Source organism: Scyliorhinus torazame, chromosome 10 (assembly GCF_047496885.1).
Source record: "Scyliorhinus torazame isolate Kashiwa2021f chromosome 10, sScyTor2.1, whole genome shotgun sequence".
NCBI classification, from domain to species: domain Eukaryota; kingdom Metazoa; phylum Chordata; class Chondrichthyes; order Carcharhiniformes; family Scyliorhinidae; genus Scyliorhinus; species Scyliorhinus torazame.
In genome coordinates, this window is record NC_092716.1 from 164,997,633 (window position 1) to 165,017,039 (window position 19,407).

The 19,407-nt window shown below is 51.7% G+C and overlaps 1 protein-coding gene across 2 annotated transcripts in view; it reads left to right on the plus strand.

The window, feature by feature from the left end:
- Window positions 1-19,407, plus strand: part of syt12 (synaptotagmin XII) — a 354,836-nt gene that overhangs the window by 214,262 nt on the left and 121,167 nt on the right. The window lies entirely within an intron of this gene.

The window sequence follows — 19,407 nt, forward strand, 5'->3', positions numbered from 1 at the left end:
CCTTCAACAACCCCTCCTCCGGCTCCACTGAGTACCTCCTATCCACCCTCAAGATCTCCTGAACCAATCTAGCCCTCTCTTCCTGCTCCAACCTCTCCTGTGCACCCGAATCGAGATAAACCCCCCCCTAGCTACTGCCTTGAGTGCATCCCACAGCATGGCGGCTGTGACCTCCCTCGTATCATTCAACTCCACATATCCCTGAATGGTAGCTCACACACACCCTCACCCGCTCACACACACCCTCATCCACCAACATCCCCACATCCAACCGTCACTGTGGCCCCATGAACCACCCGCAAATCCACCCAGTACAGTGCGTGATCAGAGACCATGATCGGCGAATACCCCGATTCGGAGTCTTAGCCTTAGCCATGACGAAAAAAATCGATCCGGGAATACACCCGGTGCACATGGGAGAAGCATGGAAACTCCTTCACCCTCGGTCACCAAATCTCCATGAGTCCACCACAAACGCCACCCTCTTGTTGATCAACACCGTCACCCCCCTCGTCTTCAGATTCACCTCCGAGTGAAACATCAGCCCCACCCATCCCTTCCTCAGCCTCATCTGTCCTCCAATTTCAGTGCGTCTCCTGCAGAAACATCACTTCCACTTTTAGACTCCTCAGCTGCGTGAACACGCACAACCCTTAACTGGCCCATTCAACCCTTGCACATTCCATATGACCAGACTGGTTGGGGGCTCTCCGCCCCCCCTCCCCAGCCAATCAGCCATACCCCTTCCTGAGCCAGCCCCCGGCCCATGTCACCAGGCCCACCCGCGGATGTCCACTGCCATCTGTTTAGCACAGGGCTAAATCGCTGGCTTTGAAAGCAGATCGAGGTAGGCCAGCAGCACGGTTCGATTCCCGTAACAGCCTACCCGAACAGGCGCCAGAATGTGGCGACTAGGGGCTTTTCACAGTAGCTTCATTTGAAGCCTACTTGTGACAATAAGTGATTTTCAATTTTCATTTCATCTCTCCCTTCCCAACTGCGCCACACCAGCCACATCCATGTCAGCAACACCCATGCCAACACCCCCGAAAACAAAGAAAGAACCCCACCCCCCCCCCCACCACACCTTCCTCCTGGCAACCTCCCACTTCACTTCCGTTAACTAGCCAACCCAGCTAGCATAGTGGCCCCCTGCCCAAGGCCTGTAACCTCCCCCCCCCCCCTCCAATTCATCCCCCTCGCCCCAGCCACCAACAAACAAAGAAGAACCAAGAAACACACTCCTCTCTCACCCGTCAAAACCCATCGAAAATACCACCCCAAACATTTCACCACGAACCCAAAGCTCCACTCCGAAGTTCAGTGTCCTCACACTCCTCCCAATCCTTGGTCTCTCAGAAAATCCATCGCCTCCTCCGGCGAATCAAAATAAAGCTCTTTCTTCTGATAAGTCACCCACAAGTGGGCCGGGTACGAAACCCCAAACTTCACTCCCTTCTTGAAGAAGGCAATCTTTACACTATTGAACCCGGCTCTCCTCTTCGCCAGCTCTGCACCCAGGTCCTGATAGATCCGCAGCTCACTCCCTTCCCAGGTACATTTCCTGGTCTGCCTCGCCCACTACAAAACCTTTTTCTTGTCCAAGGTGCGCCACCATTGCCTTTGGCGGCTCCCCATCTGCGGCCTCCTCCTCAGTGCCCTGTACACCCAATCCACCTTGAGAGGCAGATCGAAGGCTCTCCCTCATCAACTGCTCCGACTTCCTTGCCACATACTTGGCGTCGTCTGCTCCCTCAATGCCCTGGGCATCCCGACTGTACTTAAATTCTGTTGCCTGGAGCGATTCTCCAGGTCCTCCAACATTTCTCTGAGCCTCTTCTGGCTGTCCACAACCAGCCCCATGTTAACAATGCTAGCAGCTCCTCATGTTCCCCCACCACCTCCTCCACCTTCTGTATTGCCAGGCCCTGAGCCTCCAGCCTCTGCTCCATTTTCTCAATCGCTACCTTGAGTAGCTTCACCACCTTAGCCAGATCCTCCGAGGTCTCCATCCTCTGCTGCTGGAAATTATTATTTAGAAACTCCCGTGGGTCACAACCGTGACTTTGAAAATTCCTGGGCAAAGGGATAAATATTTCCCCAGATATATGGGAGAGCTCTTCTGCCAAATAGTGCCATGGTATCTTCTGCTGTTACCTGAGAGGCCAGTTTAATGTCTCCCAACAGTGCAGTGCATTCTCATTACTGTACTGGAGTGTCAGCCTGGACTTGTATTTAAGTCAAAACAATTTTACACCAATTCAAATAAAAAGGAAGAGCAATGGCATATCTCATTCAGATGTCAAAATGTTTCCTCGTTTCATGAGTCCAAAACAATAGAGCCTGAATTCTTTGCATGTCGGGCAGCCACGTTCAGCGGGCCCAGAAGGCTTCTGGCCTCGGTCAATCCAATTTCACACTGCCTGGCCAATTAGTGGGCAACCAGCTTGAAATGTGTGCTGGGAAAGACTGAGCTGTGTCAGGGAGGGCGAAAGAAGCGAGCATGGGGGCTGCGCTTCCCTGCTCCCTCAGGGGGACAGTCGATGCACAGCTTTCTCAGGAAGCTGCAGACCTGTGAAAAAAAAATAATGTTGGAAAACCTATGCAAACAGTGTCTAGGCAGTACATTCTAACACAAACCTCAGTTGCCAGATACCTTTTAAAATTTTATTTCGGCCTGGACAGTTCATCCCGCCCTGGTACAAGGTTGCAGCTAAAACATAAAAACATAAAAAGCCAATCTGTCCATCCGCCAATCATAAAAGCAGACGAGCCACGTAATATTCCATTCAATTGGCCCCTTGATGGGATAAATTTCCTGCTTGGTTGTCAGCAGGCGCACTTCGGATTCTGATGCACGCCGCCAACCAAAATATTTTGCAAGTGCGTGATGAAGTCTGATATCTTCTTGCGCGATTTCACCACTTCGGGTTAGGAGCATGCCAGCCCGAGCAATGTAATATTCTGGCCTAGGCTTTGGGTGTGATTTACTGGCCGGGTCCCGCCGGAATCAGGACGTGTAACGGTAAATCCCGCAAGAGGCCTCTCCCAGGATTCTCAACGGTCATTCAGGCAGCACAGTAGCACAGTGGTTAGCACAGTTGCTTCACAGCTCCAGGGTCCCAGGTTCGATTCCGGCTTGGGTCACTGTCTGTGCGGAGTCTGCACATCCTCCCCATGTCTGCGTGGGTTTCCTCCGGGTGCTCCGGTTTCCTCCCACAGTCCAAAGATGTGCAGGTTAGGTAAATTGGCCATGATAAATTGCCCTTAGTGTCTAAAAAGGTTGGATAGGGTTACCGGGTTACGGGGATAGGGTGGAGTGCTCTTTCCAAGGGCCGGTGCAGACTCGATGGGCCAAATGGCCTGCTTCTGCACTGTAAATTCTATGATTACGCCCCACGAGATCCAGTGAGATCTCATAAGACGGCGGGATCCAGACTTGCATAATGAAGTAAGCTTAACTGCTCACTTAACTATGCCTACACCAGACCTAATCAGCCCCAGAATCTATTGGCCTCGCCAAGGAGACCCTAGCAAGACGCCATTTAGCACTGGTCTCCACCAACAGCGACCAGATGGCACTTGAATGGGTCTCCCAAGCCCCCGGGTGGTTGGCCTCTGGGGAGGATGGCACCCTGGCACTGCTGATGCCACCCAGGCACTGGGATACTGCCAGCCTGGCACTCTGGCTGTACTAGCTGGGCATCCTGGCAGTGCCACCTGGGTGCCAGCCTAGCAGGGTGCTCAGGTGTTACTGCCAGGCTGGCAGGGGCACTGTCAGGGTGCCAGGCTGGTGGTGCCCAGGTAACATTTTGCCCATGCTGTGGATCAGCCCCTGGGTGCCCTGCCCTTATGAGGTGGGGGGTGAAGGGGCTCAAAGACCCCCCCCCCCCCCGACCAACAGATGAGTTGGGACATTGGGAGAGTCCAGGTGCCACGTTGGGGGGTCGGGAGGTTGGGGCACCATTTAAAATGGCGCCCGATCTCTTCCTGCACTGGTGAGCAGAGCTCCTCAGTGCAGGAAATGCGACTGAGTGCGGCCTCGACGGGCGTTCCCCACTCAGGCCAAAAACAAACCTCCCGTTCGATCGCGGGCTCAGCGCCGCGTACGACCCACCTAAACCCGCCCAAAACTGGACTTTTTTTCCTATTAAATCGCGCTCTTTTTTAAAAATCTACATGTTTAATCTGAGAAAAGGAGATGAAATTTTCCATCAGTGCAGATGCAAGCTGCAGCTCAAATGATTTAATTAATTGCTTGTAAGTCATTAACCTTAAAGAACGGCTGGCTTCGTTTGTCAGCAGTATTTGAATTTCAGCAAAGTGAAATCATTGATTTTATTCTGCACTTTTGAGGAGTGTAGCCTGATCCACTGCTGAGCAAATGTAATTTTTTCCCACATGAATTCCACAGAATTACAGAGAATTTACAACACAGAAACAGGCCAGCTGGCCCAGTAGGACCAGACTGGGCTTCCGTTCCACTCCAGCCTCCTCACCCTACTTAATTTAACCTTTCTCTTCTCTGCTGCGTACTTGTATAGATCCCCCTTGAATGCATCAATACTATTCATGTCAACTGCGCCATGCGGTAGCGAATTTTACATTCCCTTATGGCAACGAGAATGAGCTGATGTCGTTGGAAGAGAACTGCCAACGTTGCAACAGCAGGGTAGCACGGAGTAGCTGATTACAGTATAATCCCCTAAATGAATCTGGAAAAAATAACTACATTGAGCAAAGCACTTGATCACAAAACAGCTTTCAATAATTAACCAGCATTCGTGTCAGTTTTAAGGTATTGCTCATAAATCCCATTGAACTGTATAAATAACCCAAAACCTCATTTCTGTTGCCGTCAACCTTGATGGACGTATTTGCACTGCTATTATTTAAAATACAAAGCAAGACACAGTGCTTTTACTAATTAATTAGATAAAATAGTGGCAGAGGGGAAAGGGGAACAAGAAAACAATCATTTGTAACAAATGTGTTGAAGAGAAAATATAAATTGCTCATGGGGATTGACCGTAAGCGGGTGGAGAGCAGTGAATATTAAATCATGTTGACTCGTGAATCAAAATTGAACCAAACCTCAGGGAAATTTAAAACAAGCTGCAGAGGCGAGCAATTGGTTGAAAATTGCTTATCTAAGGCATTACAGTTTAAATAAGAACTTAAAATGTAGCAAACCACTTGAGCCCCATGGTGGACGCTGATGTGCCGAGGGTTTTGCATAATTTCTCTCATAACAGTTTTTGCATGGATAAAAAGCATTTTAGTACAGCGGAGGTTAAGTACAGCAATTAATGCTTTGTGTAAACACTCCTCATCTTTGACATTTTTTTTGTGAGCTGTCCCTTAATGAATTCAGATTAAAATTGCATGGTCACTGGTCTTATGAGTCGTTTCGCAGCCATACTCCAGCCTGTGCAACTGTCAAAATCATTTATTTATTTTTAAACGCATTTTATTCAAACATGTATCAAAGTAGGTTACAGCAAATAAACACCCCGGGATTCTTCCCAACCCCGCCCCTGCGACGAACAGCTCCTCGGTCACAAACATCCCTACCTTTTCTCAAACTCCCCTGCTGAGCCCCTTAAATCAGACTTTATCTTCTCGAACCGCAGGAAGTCGTACAGGTCACCCAACCAAGCCACTACCCCCGGTGGCGATGCGAACCGCCACTCTAGCAAAATTTGTTGCTGTGCAGTCAGAGAGGCGAAGGCCAAGACATCGGCCTTCCTCCTCTCCATGAGCTCCGGCTTCTCTGAAACCCCAAATATCGCCACCAAAGGGTCCGGGTCCACTCCCTCCTCCACTATCCTGGCTAAGACCGCGAACACTCCCGCCCAGGATCTTCCCAATTTTTCACAACCCCAAAACATGTGCGCATGATTCGCTGGCCCCCACCCACACCTCTCACACTCACCTGCTACCCCCTGAACAGAACCCACTCATTCTCGCCCGAGTCATATGCACCCTGTGCATCTTCTTAAATTGTATCAGGCTCATCTTTGCACAAGAGGAGGTCCCATTTACCCTTCGCAGTGCCTCACTCCATACTCCCCAATTGATCTCCATTCCCATCTCTGCTTCCCATTTCTCCTTGAGCTTCACTACCCGTTCGCCTCCCTGCTCCCCCAGCCACTTATATATATCCCCAATTCTTCCCTCCCCTTCCACATCCGGAAACAGCAGTCGCTCCAGCAGGGTGTATCCCGGCAATCTAGGGATCATCTTCCAGCAACTGTCAAAATCATGGCCATGAAGTGTGGACAGGAAGATATCCAACTTGGCCGAGGCAGGAGAATTCGATCAAGTCCGCCTCTTGATGGCAGATTGATTACAGAAGCAAAATACTGCATACGCTGGACATCTGAAATAAAAACAAAACATTCAGGAAATAACCATCAGGTTGGCCAACATCTGCGGAGAAAGTGATAGGGTTAACCTTTCAGGTCAATGACTTTTCATCATGGTAAATGTTACAAATATAATAGATTTTAAACAAGCGATAGGGCAGAAAAAAGAACAGGAGGCAAGGGCTATGACAGGGTAGAAGAGAGAGGAGGTTAAATGACAGAAGGTTTAGTGGTGCAAGGGCAACAGTAGTGGTAATAAAAAAAGTAAAGAAACAAAAGATATGTCCAAAGGGGATATGAATGGCAGAATGAACAGCTGTGTCTGAAAGCAAACATACAAGAGAAAAAATGTGAGTAAACCAAAAGCTCTGTAAACAAAGGTCTCCATTCAATTCTTCCAATATTTCCATCTCTGTCTTGTCAGTTCAGTGCCCAAGTGCGCCTGTCACTTTAATTCTCCACTTGTTCTCAAGCTAACCTCTTGGTTCTTGAGCTCCTGTGGAGTTCTAATGAAGCTCGGTCTAAGCTTGGGGAACAGCACTGTGGTGGTATGTATTAGGGGTATTAAGGTACCCTGTGATGCCGAGAGGCTATTGGTGGATAGACACGGGGTCCCGATTGGATCAGCCGCCTGCTGGCTCCACCCAATAAGGCGGAGTATAAGAGCCCGGGTTCTCCCAGCAGCTGCATTCTGTAACTGTGCTGCTGGGGAACAAGTCTGCGCAATAAAGCCATCGTTCGACTCCTTCTCATCTCGTCTCGTGAGTGATTGACTGTGCTACAATTTATTACACAAACCTTTAAGGACATGGAGCTCCGAATCATTCCGGAGTGTCTGCGATTCAGCCCCCACGCGGCAAACTCAGCGGCCACTTTTAAACATTGGTTAGCGTGTTTTCATGGATACCTCCGAATGGCCCCCGGCATACCTACAGAAGACCAGAAAATGCAGGTCCTGCATGCCAGGGTGAGCCCTGAAATCTACACTCTCATAGAGGATGCGGACAATTTCCAGGCAGCGCTCGCCATGCTGATAGGAATCTACGTTCGGCCCGTCAACCAGGTCTACGCATGCCACCAGCTCTTGACGAGACGGCAAATCCCCGGGGAATCGCTGGACAAATTCTACAGTGCGCTGTTAATACTGAGGAGAAACTGCAACTGCTCATCGGTTTCGGCCAACGAACACACAGAGCTACTGGTCCGAGATGCGTTCATGGCAGGTATGCTTTCATCCCAAATTCGCCAGCGATTGCTGGAAAGAGACGCACTAGGCCTCAAAGAGGCACGGGCCCTCACGGCCTCGTTCGATGTGGCATCGCAGAATGCCCGTGCCTACACCCCTGACCGCGCAGCAGCCCCTTGGGCGCCATGGACCCCCGCCACAACCAAACCCCCAGGACCCCCCGCCCCCCCCCACAGGCCTGCGCTGCCAGAGCGGCAGATCACCCGGGGGGGCCCTGCTGCTACTTTTCTGGGCAGGGGAAACACCCCCGAATGCGCTGCCCGGCCCGCCCTGCCCTCTGTAAAGGGTGCGGCAAAAAGGGGCTCTTTATAGCAGTGTGCCAGGCCCGGGAGGTAGCCGCAATCTCCGGGGGAGAACCCCAAACTCAACCCCCCCCCCCCAGCGATCCATGTGTGTCCAACGGGCGCCGCCATCTTGGGTCCCGGACTCCATGTGGGAGGGATGGACGCCGCCATTTTGTGCTGCTCCGGCAACGTGCGATCCATGGGCAGCGCCATCTTGTCCGCCCCCGACCGTGTGCGACCCGTGAACGCCGCCATCTTGGTTGACGGCTAAGGACCCCGGGATGGACGGCCATACGGGGCCTGAAGAAAACGCCCGGATGCAGCAACTACGACTGGCTTCTGTGACCCTGGACCAGTCGCAGCCCCGACCGCTCCAAACAGCAACAACGACAGTATTTATAAACGGGTACGAGACGCCCTGCCTGATCGACTCTGGGAGCACGGAGAGTTTTATACACCCTGATACGGTAAGACGCTGTTCCCTTCCGATCCACCCGAGTAATCAAAACATTTTTCTGGTGGCAGTGTCCCATTCTGTAGAGATAAAAGGCTTCTGCATCGTGAACCTCACGGTGCAGGGGAGGGAGTTCAACAACTACCGGCTTTACGTCCTTCCCCACCTCTGCGCTGCCACACTCCTGGGATTGGATTTTCAGTGTAACCTCCAGAGTTTAACGTTTAAATTCGGCGGCCCTATACCCCCACTCACTATCTGCAGCCTCGCGACCCTCAAGATCGATCCGCCTTCCCTGTTTGCGAACCTCACCCCGGATTGCAAACCAGTCGCCATTAGGAGCAGACGATACAGCGCCCAGGACCGATCTTTTATCCGGTCAGAAGTCCAGCGGCTGCTGAGGGAAGGCATAATCCAGGTCAGCAATAATCCCTGGAGAACTCAGGTGGTAGTTGTAAAGACCGGGGAGAAGCAGAGGATGGTCGTAGACTATAGTCAAACCATCAATAGGTACACGCAGCTGGATGCATACCCTCTCCCCCGTGTATCCGACATGGTCAACCGGATTGCACAGTACAAAGTCTTTTCCACGGTGGACCTTAAGTCCGCCTATCACCAGCTCCCCATCCTCACGAGCAACTGCAAATACACTGCTTTTGAAGCAGATGGGCGGGTCTATCACTTTTTAAGGGTTCCATTCAGCGTCACTAACGGGGTCTCGGTCTTCCAACGGGAGATGGACCGAATGGTTGACCGGTATGGTTTGCGGGCCACGTTCCCGTACCTCAGCAACGTCACCATCTGCGGCCACGACCAGCAGGACCACGACGCCAACCTCCGCAAATTCCTCCAGACCGCAAACGCCCTGAATCTCACATACAACAGGGAGAAATGCGTGTTTAGCACCGACCGTCTCGCCATCCTCAGCTACGTAGTGCGAAATGGAGTGATAGGCCCAGACCCCGAACGCATGCGCCCCCTCATGGAGTTCCCCCTCCCCCACTGCTCCAAGGCCCTGAAACGCTGCCTGGGCTTTTTCTCTTATTACGCCCAGGGGTGATCCCCAACTATGCGGACAAGGCCCGTCCGCTAAACCAGTCCACGGTTTTTCCCCTGTCGACAGAGGCCCGCCAGGCCTTCAGCCGCATCAAAGCGGATATCGCAAAGGCCACGATGCACGCGATCGACGTGTCCCTCGCCTTCCAAGTCGAGAGCGACGCGTCCGACGTAGCTCTGGCGGCAACCCTCAACCAAGAGGGTAAACCCGTGGCCATCTTTTCACGCACCCTCCACGCTTCAGAAATCCGCCACTCCTCAGTGGAAAAGGAGGCCCAGGTCATAGTGGAAGCTGTGCGGCATTAGAGGCATTACCTGGCCGGTAGGAGATTCACTCTCCTCACTGACCAACGGTCGGTGGCCTTCATGTTCGATAATGCACAGCGGGGCAAGATCCAGAACGACAAGATCTTGCGGTGGAGGATCGAACTTTCCACCTATAACTATGAGATCTTGTATCGTCCGGGAAAGCTGAACGAGCCTTCCGATGCCCTATCCCTCGACACATGTGCCAATGCACAAGTGGACCATCTCCGAACCCTCTACGAGGACCTCTGCCACCCGGGGGTCACTCATTTCTATCACTTCGTAAAGACCCGCAACCTGCCCTACTACATCGAGGAGGTCAGGACCGCCGCCAGGAACTGCCAAATCTGCACGGAGTGCAAGCCGCATTTCTACAGGCCAGATAAAGCGCACCTGATAAAGGCTTCCCATCCCTTTGAACGCCTCAGTCTGGACTTCAAAGACCCCCTCCCCTCCATCGATCGCAACACGTACTTCCTGAACGTGATTGACGAATACTTACGGTTCCCATTCGCCATCTCCTGTCCCGACATGACCGCGGCCACGGTCATTAGAGCCCTCGGCACCATCTTGATACTGTTCGGTTTCCCCGCCTACATACATAGCGATAGGGGGTCCTCCTTCATGAGCGATGAACTGCGTCAATTCCTGCTGGACCTGGCACCCGCTGGAGCTCCACACCCCGCCCCCCCCCCACCAACACCTGTGACCCCCTCTGGAGCTACACACACCCCCCCAACACCAATCACCCCCCCCCCCCCCCACCGGCGCACCCCACACCCGCCCCCTTCCCGGGTGGATCGGTCCTTCCCTCGGCCCCGAATAGGGGAATTGGAGCGGGCAGAGGCATCGCGACTCTCCCAGAGACGACGGGGCCCGAACCAGCGCCTGCATCACCACCGGGGCTAAGACAATCGGCGAGGACGACCAGGGCACCCATTCGACTCATCGAATCAGTAAAGTAAAGCAAGAAATGCCTCTGTAAATCATTTTTTTTTGGTTGCCCTGTAAAAGCGGCATTGTAAGTAGTACTAGTAGTTGATATCGGAGCATAGCCGCTGTGTTAGCGGCATCCTAGGTACCGACTCTGTAAACCCCTACCACCGTACGGCCCACTACCCCTGTTGGGTTCTTTTTTAACAAGGGGTGAATGTGGTGGTATGTATTAGGGGTATTACGGTACCCTGTGATGCCGAGAGGCTATTGGTGGATAGACACTGGGTCCCGATTGGATCAGCCGCCTGCTGGCTCCACCCAGTAAGGCGGCGTATAAGAGCCCGGGTTCTCCCAGCAGCCGCATTCTGTAAGTGTGCTGCTGGGGAACAAGTCTGCGTACTACAGCCATCGTTCGACGACTCCTTCTCATCTCGTCTCGTGAGTGATTGATTGTGCTACATGCACCTCATCTTTAGATTAGGCATTTTACAGTTTTTTGAACTCAACATAGTTCAACTATTTTAGGCCTCAACCTCCATCCCCATTTTGTTTCCTTTTATTTTGCAGGTCTTGGTTTTACTCTCGGTTTTCACTGGTTTTTTGCTTCCTGATGGCAGCTGTTTGTCATTCTGCCATTCACACCTCCTCTCAATGTTTTTTTACTTTCCCATTCCCACTCTCTTTGACCCTACACTACCAACTCTTTTGTCAATTTAATGTCTCCTGTCTTCCACCCTATCGCAGACCTTCCCATTTCACACCCTCCTCCATTTCAACGGCCTAAAACCTGTTACATCTCTCTAAACTTTCCCAGTTCTGTAGAAAGATCACCAACGCAAAATCTGTTTCTAGCTTCACGGATGCTGCCTGACCTGCTGAATGTTTCCAGCATTTCCTGTTTTTAAGACAAACTGATTAGTACAGCCTCAAGCTAAGACAGGAATTCAGCATCATCAGGAAGGGCAGTGTTCAGGCACCAGTGTCGTATTTCTTTATAGGGTGACTTGGGCATCATTGCGATATGGTCTGAGATGGATATTGACTTTATTTAGGTCTCAGTGTGAATGGCTCAGGATAGGCGAAATTGCTTCAGGATTGAAATAGTCTACCTTGGGGTCCATCTTGTGTAGTTTTAAGTAGAAGGGTAATTCCCTTTGACTTATCACATGAGTAACCACTGCAGTACATCTTGAGGGACACCATCAGGTGGCTGGATATTCACTGTGATGCGCCACTGAAATAACAGTAATATGTGCACCGCGGCTTTTTTCCTGGGTGTGTGGAAGCACTTCCCAGTGCCACATGAGAAAATAATCTTGGGTGATGCATTCAGGAAGTAAGTTCATGCCTCACGTCTACTATATGTATGAATGACCTTGGCTCCCCGACACCTTCACTCCACCAGGGTGCAGACTGAGATACAAACACAGCCACAAGTTCCATAGATGAAAATGGGCACCAAGACAAAGAGGGAAATATTAGGAGGAAAGTTAACCAAAAGCTTGGGGGTGAATTCTGGAGCATGAGGTTTAAATAATTGTAAGAAATGCTTCTGTTGGGCGTGTAGGGCTGGAACAAGTTTGCAGAGATAGAAACTGAATCCCACAGCAAAATGGACCTGGAAGGGAAATACAGCCAAAGGAATGGAGTGAGCAGAAAAACAATATTCCCTGAGTATACACAGCCTCTCGATATGTGATGCCTACAGTTAAGGTGTAACACTGCCGTGTGGATGAATGCCTTGAACCCAGCATTTATGCTTGAGATGCACCTGCTGCCCAGCATTTGTCCATGGAGCCTGATCATTGAGCATCCCTTAAAGTCAAGCTTGGATGAAAATACAAGGAGCACCTCATCCCTTGACCTCTAGAGTCTTATGTGATACAACAGAGAAGGAAGAAGCCCTCCATTGCCTCACAAACCAGACCCTAACCTTGGTCTTGATGATGTCATGTCAAAATGGACCTCAGCTGCTCCCGTCATAACTACTGGTAAAAAAAAGACCTTCATGATTTTACCATTCTTTTGGAGTTCTGTAAGGTACAAACAGACACTGAGTCATGTACAAGTGTAAGTAAATATAGTCAAGAAGTATTCAAATATGATATATGCAGTTTGAAAAGTGTAACCATGGTGAACCCATTGATGCCAGCGCTCATACTCTTGACTGGATTGATCCAGAATACTGAGGGAGCCTTGCATCCTTTCGTGACCGAGCTACTGCTCTTGTATCAACTCCAGGCACTGCTCTATGTGTCTCTCCATGAGATTGGCCTATCTCTCATGGTCGGAGCACATACAGTTGAGCCCTGGGACAATATGGAGCTTGTGACAGTGATGGACTCTTCCATTTACAGTCCTGGAGCATCTTCTGCCTCAGGGAACTCTGCAAGGTGTCCACATATCTGGTGCTAATTGGACAAATACAGAGCTATGAAATGTCACTCCTGATGCTTCACATTCCTGTTGACTGGAGCACATTGTGGCTTTCCTCCAACCTCCGAATGGGACTGTGCACAGATACCTGTGACTCTGTAAACTCCCTCTGCACTTTGGTGTGGTGACTTGCACCCTGTGCCACTGACTCCACATGAGTGCTACATCTCTCCGATGTGCTAGTATCTGAGTTGGTGGAGTGCAGGCTCGTCTGATGTGTGCTGGCTCCTGATGCCCAGGTTTGAGGTGGACCAGGGTGTGCAAGCTGAGCTGGGACCTGTGTGACAGAAGGGGAGCTATGTGGGTATAGACCACATTGTTGTAACGCCATTGCCTATAACCCTGCTCGTGCTGCACTTTGCCACAACCCCATCCTTAAACCCACTCTCATGCCGACATCTCCATGTGCTTAGTGAGTTAATAGCATGACCTCTACCAAGTGCCGCGGTGATTTTAAAAACTCTTTTATCACCTGCTACTGTCGATTCACCATCAACAGTCAGCTGGTCAGGCACCCTGGCAATCTCCATGATCACCTGTTCAACAGAGTGCATGGGTCTCAGCCAGGCTGACCCACCCCCAGTTTGGGCCAATTCCTGAACACTCTTCATCTTTTTAGACTGCAACAACAATTCAAATTGATGTCAGCCTGGTATGTAGTGAATGCAGCGACATTTCTCTTTACTAAGTCTGTGCATCACAATGCTCATTCACATCTGTTCTACGCACACCTACTTAAGCTGATTACACATGTGTGGTAAACCACTGCTAGTGTATTATATGCGTTGTGGTAAACTGTTACTGTACTACATGTAATGTGGTAAACCACTGCCTGATGGCTCCACCTCCCCTCGGGCTCGAATTAAAGGTGGCTGACCTCCGGCCCTGCCCCAGTTCGGGATCAGTGGCCAAGAGGCTTTCTGCTTAGCTTATTAAAGCCACAGTTTCGTTCACTACTCGTCTTGTGTCAATTGATGGCACATCAATTTAATAAGCTAAACTTTTAAGATGACTTCATCACTCAAGCCTGATTGCCTGGAGCTGGACCCACAAGCAGCCGACGCCACTGCGATATTCAAGCACTGGCTAAGCTGCTTCAAAGCTTACCTCGGATCCTCCACCGACGATGCCACCGACCTCCAAAACATTCAAATACTCAACGAACGGGTGAGCCCGCAAGTTTTCCTTCTTATCAGAGATGCCCCCTCGTATAGGGAGGCGATAATGCTGCTGAAGGGACAGTACGTAAAGGCAGTAAACGAGGTGTACAGCAGGCATCTCCTTGCCACGAGGCGACAATGCCCCGGAGAATCACAAGCCGAATTCCTGCGTGCCTTGCGGGTACTCGGCCGGAACTGTGCTTGCCAGGTGGTATCGGCTGTCCAACACATGGAGCTGCTAATCAGGGACGCCTATGTCATGGGCATTAAATCCAATTACATCTGCCAGTGCTTGATAGAAGGGGGTTCACTCGGCCTCACAGAGACAGTGCAGCTCTCAAACTCGCTGGAAGTGGCTTTCCAGAACATGGAGGCCTACACCTCCGACCACGCGGCACCCTCGTAGACGTCGTGGGCGCCGTCATCACCCGACCAGCGTACGGTGCAAGCCAGTGCTGCGCAGAAGCCCGCCAACGCCGGAAGCCCGAAATGCTACTTTTGCGGCCAGGGTAAGCACTTCAGACAACGCTGCCCTGCATGGAACGCGATTTGCAATGTGTGTGGGAGGAAGGGCCACTTCGCCAAAGTCTGCCAGGCCCGACCTGTCCCTAAAGTTCCTACGTCCAGCAGCGCTGCCTGTTGGGACCGCCTCCATCTGCCACGCCACCCGCCATGTGCGACCCGTGGGCTCCGCCATCTTCGCTGCCACCCACCATGTGCAACCCGTTGGGGCCGCCATCTTTGATTCCACGTGCGACCCATGGGGACCGCCATTTTGGAACCACTCCGCCGCCTCCCGGGACCCCTGCTCATCCGGTCGTACGTTGGCCACCGCTACCTCCGACCGGCCCACCCACCACCTACAAAAGCTCGCCTCCATCACACTCGACCAGTTTCGGCCTCATCATCTCACAAAATCCACGATGACCGTCCGGATCAACAGGCACGAGACGGCCTGCCTCTTCGACCCAGACAGCTTTATCCACCCAGATACGGTAAGGCGCTGCTCCCTCCCAATTTTACCCGCAACCCAGAAAATCTCCCTGGCTTCCGGATCACATTCCGTAGAAATCCGGGGGTACTGTTTTGCGACCCTTTGGTACAAGGCGTAGAGTACACCAACTGTAAGTTCTACGTCCTCCCCCATCTCTGCGCTGCCCTATTACTGGGGCTCGATTTTCAGTGCCATCTCCAAAGCCTTACCTTAAAGTTCGGTGGACCCCTGCCCACCCTCACCGTCTGTAGCCTCGCGACCCTCAAGGTCGCCGCACCCTCGCTCTTCGCTAACCTCACCCCGGACTGTAAGACTGTCGTCACTAGGAGCAGACGATACAGTGCCCGGGACAGGGCCTTTATCAGGTCGGAGGTCCTGCGCCTCCTACAAGAGGGGATCCTTGACGTTAGTACCAGCCCCTGGAGAGTCCAAGTGGTGGTCGTCAAGACAGGGGAGAAGCACCGGATGGTCATCGACTACAGTCAGACGATCAACCGGTACACGCAGCTCGATGCATACCCCCCAACCCGCATATCTGACATGGTCAATCAGATTGCGCAGTATCGAGTCTTCTCCACAGTTGACTTGAAGTCCGCGTACCACCAGCTCCCTATCCGCCCGGAGGACCGCCAATACACTGCCTTCGAGGCAGGTGGCCGCCTCTACCACTTCCTCAGGGTTTCCTTCGGCATCACCAATGGGGTCTCGGTCTTCCAGTGAGTAATGGACCGAATGGTTGACCAGTTCGGGCTGCGGACCACGTTCCCGTACCTAGATAATGTCACCATCTGCGGCCATGACCAGCAGCACCTTGACGCAAACCTCTGGCATTTCCTCCACACCGCTAAGCTCCTTAACCTCACATACAATAAGGAGAAATGAGTTTTCCGCACAATCCGCCTAGCCACCCTTGGCTACGTTGTGGAAAACGGGATCTTAGGGCCCAACCCCGACTGCATGTGCCCCCTCCTGGAACTTCCCCTCCCCCACTGCCCCAAGGCCCAGAAGAGATGCCTGGGGTTCTTCTCTTATTATGCCCAGTGGGTCCCCAATTATGCGGACAAGGCCCGTCCACTCATTAAATCCACCATTTTTCCCCTGACGGCTGAAGCCCGCCTGGCCTTCAACCGCATCAAGGCAGATATTGCCTGTGGACGAGTCCATTCCGTTCCAGGTGGAGAGCGCTGTGTCGGACTTTGCCCTGGCCGCTACCTTCAACCAGACGGGCAGGCCCGTGACTTTCTTCTCCCGTACCCTCCATGCCTCCGAAATCCGACATTCCTCCATCGAAAAGGAAGCCCAAGCCATTGTAGAAGCTGTGCGACATTGGAGGCATTACCTGGCCGGCAGGTGATTCACTCTCATCACTGACCAACGGTCGGTTGCCTTCATGTTTAATAATACACAGCGGGGCAAAATCAAGAACGACAAGATTCTGAGTGGAGGATCGAATTCTCCACCTACAACTACGATATCATGTACCGACCTGGGAAGCTCAATGAACCCCCAGATGCCCTATCCCGTGGTACATATGCCAGCGCACAAGTAGACCGATTTCGGGCCCTCCACAATGACCTCAGTCACCTGGGGGTCACCCGTTTTTTCCATTTTATCAAGGCTCGCAACCTGCCTTACTCCATCGAGGAGGTCAGGACCATGTCCAGGGACTGCCAGGTCTGCGCGGAGTGCAAACCGCACTTCTGTCGGCCCGACAGAGCACACCTGGTAAAGGCCTCCCGCCCCTTTGAGTGCCTCAGCATCGACTTCAAAGGGCCCCTCCCCTCCACTGACCGTAACGTGTACTTCCTCAACGTTGTTGACGAGTACTCACGATTCCCCTTTGCCATCCCATGCCCTGACATGATCTCTGCCACCTGCACAGTCTCTTCACCTTGTTCGCTTTCCCCCCCTACTTCCATAGCGATCGGGGTTCCTCCTTCATGAGCGACAAGTTGCGTCAGTTCCTGCTTAGCAAGGGCATCGCCTCAAGCAGGACGACCAGCTACAACCCCCGGGGAAATAGACAGGTGGAGAGGGAGAACGCGACGGCACCCGCAGGCCCACCGGCGACCATCACTGCCACCCCCGCCTCTACACTGCGCCCCCCTCCACTGACTCAACTACTGGGCGAAGAAGAAGACAACACACTCCCGGAAGCGCAAGTCTCGACACCAGTGCACACACCACAGCCGGGACTGAGGCGATCACGGCGGAAGGTCAAAGCCCCCGACAGACTCGACTTTTAAGTCCACTTCACCCCCGCTGGACTCTTTTTTTTAACAGGGGGGTGAATGTGGTAAACCACTGTTAGTGTATTTTATGTATTGTGGTAAACTGTTACTGTACTACATGTATTGTGGTAAACCACTGCCTGATAGCTCCGCCTTCCCTCGGGCTCGGTATAAAGGTGGCTGACCACCGGCCCTGCCCCAGTTCGGGATCAGTGGCCAGGAGGCTTTCTGTTTAGCTTATTAAAGCCACAGTTTTGTTCACTACTCGTCTTGTGTTAATTGATGGCACATTAACATGCAAGTCTCAATGCTGCAAAATCAGAGTTATGCGTCAAGTCTCGCATGTTAGCTGCAGTATATAGATGTGACCCTTCCTTTGGAGCTCTGTGTGGATGCACCAACCCACACCAGGCCTGCCTCACCCTCACCCCGGACTGAAAATCTGATGTGCGAGCTGACATGTTTAAAAGGCGGGTTTGTGGAGCTGAGAATTTTCCCAACACCAGACACACGGATGAAAATCCAGGCCTAGAGATTATCTGTCAGAGTCCCAGAGAGCAGACAAGGCTCTGAGTGAGGTATAAACATGGATAATGGAGCTGCAGCTGATGCTTAGTCATAGATACTTTAATTCAACAATAACTGCCTCGCTGTACAGTGTACATCTATAATAAGGTTAGATCAAATAGAGTGGGAGGAGGCTCATGTGGAGCATAATCAGAGGCACAAAAGAGTTGAGCTAAATGGCTTTGCGCCATTAATTCTGCATAATTGTATGCCATTTCCCTTTGATTATACTCCATAATATTATATGCTAGAAATCTCTTTACTCTTCCATATTCAAGCAGGTGCTGTGGTGTTGGGTGTTCTGACACACAGATGAGCCAACACGGTTGTATATGGTACAACGCTATTTTATTCAAACTTACTATGTACAGTTTTGTCTTTGCACTCTGCACGTGGGGGTTCCCTGCTTGTGACGTTGTAACAGCTCTTCTCTGTTTCTTTGTCCCCAGACCTACTGACCACCAGGTGTCGTGCTCGTGCTTTTTATGTGGTTGGTGTTCTTGTCTGTGATTGGTTGTGGTGTTGTGTGCTCTGATTTGCCTGTTGGTGTGTCCATCATGATGTGTGTGTTTGAATATCATGACATCCCCCCTTTTTACAAAGATATGTGCCTACGTGGTAATAAATATGATCGTGTCGTGAGTGCATCTAAGAGTGTGTGTGTGTCGTGTGCAGCATGTGCATATGACGGAACTATGTACATGGGGCGATGTCGGGTGCGTCACATGAACCAAGTTGTACCATAACATAACATAAATGCGAACGAGAGAAGAAGAAAAAAAACTTGAACAGTTGTCCAGTCAGACGACATCTGGAACGATAAACAACAACAGGTTATCATGTAAAATTGTGCAACTTGTTAAACATATGAACGGTATTATAAGTCCAGTCTAATGGGCTTGCGACGAGTTCGGGTTGACCGTCTCAAGGGTGGATCAAGAACCACCGGCTGCTGTGCAGGCATGGCCATGGGTGGCGATGGAAAGGGCGTGATGTGCGGCAGCTCCACAAAGTCATCCTCGGAAGCCTGTTGAGGATCTGGCGTGTGCGTACTGTGTGGCTGTGAGCGTGGAAGTCGGCGAAGGGCGCGCCGATTGCGGCGACGCACTGAACCATCCGGCATGCGAACCAGGAACGAGCGGGGAGCCACTTGTCGGAGGACTTCGGCCGGTGCTGACCAGCCACCATACGGTTGATGGACGCGTACTTTGTCTCCGGAGGACAGGGGGGGCAGGTCCGTCGCTCGTGTGTCGTACCGACTTTTCTGGCGATCACGCTGCATTTGCATGTTCCGAAGAACCGTCTCATGGTCTGTTGTTGGTGCCAGGATGGAAGGTACCGTCGTCCTGAGGGAGCGACCCATTAGTAG